The sequence below is a fragment of the Solanum pennellii genome, chromosome 10, assembly GCF_001406875.1.
Source record: "Solanum pennellii chromosome 10, SPENNV200".
NCBI lineage: Eukaryota > Viridiplantae > Streptophyta > Magnoliopsida > Solanales > Solanaceae > Solanum > Solanum pennellii.
This window is the reverse complement of record NC_028646.1, coordinates 11,194,742-11,199,744: the sequence shown is the minus strand read 5'-3', so window position 1 is coordinate 11,199,744 and position 5,003 is coordinate 11,194,742. Positions and strand designations below refer to the sequence as shown.

The following is a 5,003-nucleotide window of genomic DNA, read 5'->3' as shown; positions in this document are numbered from 1 at the left end:
TATTACTATAGAATGTGGATTGTAATTTGAGAATGCCAAAGCATATGGGCATTAGTTGATATATTATTGATTAGAATTCCTTGTGTGATTGTGTTTTCTTTATTACACCTGTATAGTTGTGATAATTGAGGTGGTTATGTCTTTTGTTAATATTTGAGTGATTGAGATGCATTATCATCCCCTTATTTGAAATAATATTGTGCACATGCATTGACATGAGATTGAGTATAAGTTGGGCACGTGAAGATCGTCCGTGCTGGGATGATGAGATGCTAAGATTATAATTTAAGCACGTGGAGATCGTTCATGCGGAAATTATTTTGATTTTATGATGGTGCGTTGAGATCGTCTACACAGACACGTGGAGATCGTCTGTGTCCGTATATGGACCTCGAGAACCTCCAATGGATCATGAACACTCGATGTATTTCCAAGGAGTATCATGTATATACGATTGAGAGAATACTGGGTATTTTGAGGCATATCATTTCATGGTGTCCTATTGCATTGCATCTCATGACATCCTTCATTCTTGATTAAATATGTGTTTTTATTGGTGATTGAAAAATACTTGATATTTGATTATCTATATTTGATGCAACTTGACCAGTAAGTGTAATATATACTCGTATAATTAAAGAATTGATTTTTCTTATATAAACTTCCGTTACTACTTCTTTGTTGTCGGTCAATGAGATATATTGGGTACACGTGGTTTCGTACTCATACTACACTTGTTGCACTCTTTGTGATGTAGATTCGATTTCGCGTACGAGCACATCTCGTGAAGCAATTTGAATTCGAGCTTGGAGTGTCTTGAAGTTGTGGTGAGTTGCTTGGCTGTTCGGTGACCCACACCTCCCTCTATCTTTCACTTATTTTGTTATTTTAGTATTCAGACAAGATATCCCTTATGTTGGATTTGTCATTTTAGTTTCAGACTTGCATCGTATTTTAGAATCTCTTGTACTTATGACACCAAATTCTTAAGTGGTATTTCAGTTTTCCGCATTTCGTACTTATAAGAAACTCAATGTTGAAAATTTTTGCTAAGTGTTTAACTTTTTTACTCATTAGTTAGTTAAGTTTGGTAAATATGTTATAGGTTGGGAACATAGATACCATCACAACTAGTGAATTTGGGTCATGAAATATACTTTCTTAGTTTCTATTTATTTATTAAATATTTCCTAATTTGGTTTTCCTTTTATTTGTTATTTTTGACAAAAAAGGATGGACACTTTTTTTTGTTTATTATTATTATTATTATTATTATTATTATTATTATTATTATTATTAAATTTTTGGTTTATTCATATTGTTAAAATTAATAAATTTTGTATAAATCAATTGCTAGAACTTGCTATAGTTAGATAAAATAATGAGTTTTTTTCTTTTTGTGTTTGTTATTTTGCAGGATCGTGCCAAGGCATACTCAATTGGCAGTGAGGAACGGTGAGGAAATTGTCTACGTACATTAAATCATAACTAATTATAATAACTATTAACAAAGTTGCCATAAAAATGGCAACACGGCATAATCAACTACAACTCTAAAAATTAAAATGAATTCATACTTAAACTAAACTTTCTTGGGCTAATTATTTCAGATAGTGTGTAATTAATTAGAATAATACTTATCAAAATATAATATAAATAATCACAATATTACCATAAATACAACACAGATCAATCTAACACTAATTTTGGTAACTTATAACTACCAAACAAAATGGAATTTCTATTTCTACTAGATAAGGATTAGACTAAAAAAGACACCTATATATACACTACTCTACCATTAAGATCAATACATATGGAACTTTTATGCAGAATTCAGGTTATCGGGTTATGGAGGCATTGCAAGAGATGATAGGGGTAGATGGTTAGGAGGATTTGTGGGGCGATTAGGTGTGGTAACAACGTTGTGTCTCACGGCAGAATTGTGGGTCATACATGGCGGGCTGACCCTGGCGAAGAAGTTCAACCTAAAGAACGTCATCATCGAGACTGACTCTCATGAAGCATTGATGCTCATGAGAAAGGGATGCGTTGTCGACAATCACCCTGACCGTGACGTGATTGAAGAGTGTCAGCGTCTTATGTCCGAACTTGGGATCTCCATGGTGCATACTCTAAGGGAAGGGAATAGTTGTGCAGATCACCTAGCGAAACTAGGAAGAATGCAACTAGATGAAGACCTCGTAATATTACATCGTCCGCCACATTCCATGCACCAACTTCTTCTAGCAGACATGGCTCACGTTGCATATCCTAGGTACCGAAAACATGTACGATAGTTTATAGCACAAAATAAAAAAATATAAAATTGTACGTAAACATTTGTTAATGTTACAAAGAATCTAATAAAACATATTTTTGTTAATTCATTGTACGATTTATGTTTATCTTTGGTTGTTTATACGAATGATGAGTAACCTACTGAGTTTATCTGCTTGGAATACGATTTCAAGTAATTTAGGGAGTTTTGTAGTGGAGTGATAAGGGTGTTAAGTCATTTGGTTTATAGAATTAGGTGAGTTGACTCAATTTTAAATTTTGAAACTAAATCCATCGCTAGAATTGATAAGCATAAAATCTATCTACATTCTACTGTTCCTAAACCTAACGGCTAAAAGATTAGACTTGATTTTTGTTGAATTCACTAGTACTTGACGGTCTCATCAAATTATCAAAATAGTGTTATAACAATATGTATAAAGTTATATGAATGAAAAAAATTGCGTAAACAATAAGTGTATTAACATAAAATGGATGTATAAAATATTAAGAAAAGATTGAAATGAATTTTTTATTTATTTCAACGTTCAGGGGAGATAAAGTTGTGTTCAATTCTTAGTGTCCAGTGTCTACGACATTATTATGAGTAATTGCTTGGGCAACAACGATCACGACCATTTTTGTCCATTAAACATTTACAACATATCCAACAAAATCTTTTTTATTATTTTATACTCCCTTCGTCCACTTAAATCACTTTGTTACGCTTTTAAAAAAAATTAATTTAATTAATTTTCAAAGCTAAATTAAATTAAATTAATTTGATATTTTTAATTTAAAAAATTAGATATTTAAAAACTATATAAAAATTACTATAGATTGTTATTTTTTACATATCAATATGATAAAAAATATATCTAAAGTGTTAGTTAAAGTTCTTATTTATTTGACTCTAAAAAAATCATGACAATTGAAAAGGGAGTATTACTCTCTTTGATAGTCTAATATAAATATGTCGTTGATATTCTTTTATGGTTCAACATAAAGTCTAAAATAATTTTATTAGTATTAGTTTTTCATAATCATCCTTCTTTTTAATGTGATTATTAATTACTTTTAAATTTAATATAATAATTATTTCTACTTTTAAGAAGAGTTTGAGCACAACTAAAAGATTAATATAGCAAAATGTCATTTGATTAACATCTTTTTTTTTAAAATGGGCAAGGGATAAATATATTTTCAATTTTGTGGTTTAGAAAAGATATATTGTAATGATCGGATTTCGTCGTTATTGAAATGCCAAAGGAGGAAAATCAAGGGGTGGAATTTTATTTTGTAGTACTTGGATTTTTCCTAATCTTGTCCAGATTCGAAGAAATCAAAGTCACCAAGGTGTAGGGAAATCTGATAACAATCGGGTAGAGTAATTATGAATTTGATTACGTGAGGTGTTATATAACTCGTTAAGGAATCCGTACGACCTTATGGAATTGATTTGGGTAAGTAGAACTTCCGAAATCGAACTTAACGTAAAGGATATTTTCTGAATGTCGTGGGTTAGAGGTGATTTACTCACCGGTTCGAAAATCCCGCTTTGGGGCCGGGTTTGGCCTCTCTGGCCGGAAGGAAGCGTTGTAGAGGGTGCGACGGGGGTTAAAATCAAGGATAAAAGATTAGCTCACTGATTCAAACATGCCCTTTTAGTTATTTTTCATACAATAAAATCTATCCTTGAACATTTTTGAGTTATAATTGAAATAGTTATCACCTCCTTAGTCTTATACTAAATACATGAGCAGCATTTGACAACTTGCTCAGGTTCTTGCACCACTTGCTCACAATCTTGCTCTGCTACCATGTTGTCACATCCTTAGTATTCTACTAAGCACATATGCAGCACTTGACAAGTTGTTCACATTCTCTAGCAATCGCTAAGAGAATGGGAGAGAGAACACAAGAGAATTGTTGGGAAGAATTGTGTAGAAAACTTTAACTAATCTTTGCTTGATGAATTTATAAATGGATGTCTCTCTATTTATACTACTAACTTAGAAGGTAAAGTGTAAACAACAATTATTGCATGAGTCCCTATATATTTACAAAATGGTCTCTTTTTTTTTTTCTAGAATTCTCTACATATCTAGAATTTTCCAAGGATCTTCTATGATATTCTAGGTTCTACATGATAAATTCTCACATTTCTCTAGAACCTTCCACTATGGACTAGCATTCTTCGTATGTAAGCCCTTCACATGGGAAACTTTGTGCCATGTGAAACTTATGTGGCACTTTGTAGTGTTATGACGTGGCGGGTCATCACATATATAGTGGAGCATAAAGCAACTATAAGAGGGCTTCTTATCTTAGGGTTACTTTTCTTCTCTTAATTTTATCAATCTTTCTTATAAGTTTTATAAAGTGTAAAGTTATAAGCCAAGTTCTAAAAAAAAATCACTTACTTGGAATTGAAATTCTTCCTTTTAGGTGAATTTGAGATTTCAAATAACAATTTCAAGTTGAAGTACATTTTTTGTTCAAATGACATAAATAAACACGAATTTCAAATCTAAACTTCATATTGGAATCTAAATTAGATGGTTGAACGGGCATAAGTAACTTCCTGACCATGGTCCTCAAAATCTGCAACTAATCCAAAAAATTATTGCTGCTGATCTAGAAATGTGATACGAAAACCATAAGCAAGTTATATATGAGTCCACAAAGTTGAGATTGTTCCATGTCAATAAGATCACATGTAC

At 31.7% G+C, this 5,003-nt stretch overlaps 1 long non-coding RNA gene across 1 annotated transcript; it reads left to right on the top strand.

The window, feature by feature from the left end:
- The first annotated feature begins 757 nt into the window (after positions 1-757).
- Positions 758-2,239, top strand: LOC114074346. The gene is made up of 3 exons (XR_003574711.1): positions 758-827; positions 1,418-1,455; positions 1,834-2,239. It is a non-coding gene; the product is annotated as an uncharacterized LOC114074346 (long non-coding RNA).
- The last annotated feature ends 2,764 nt before the right edge of the window (positions 2,240-5,003 follow it).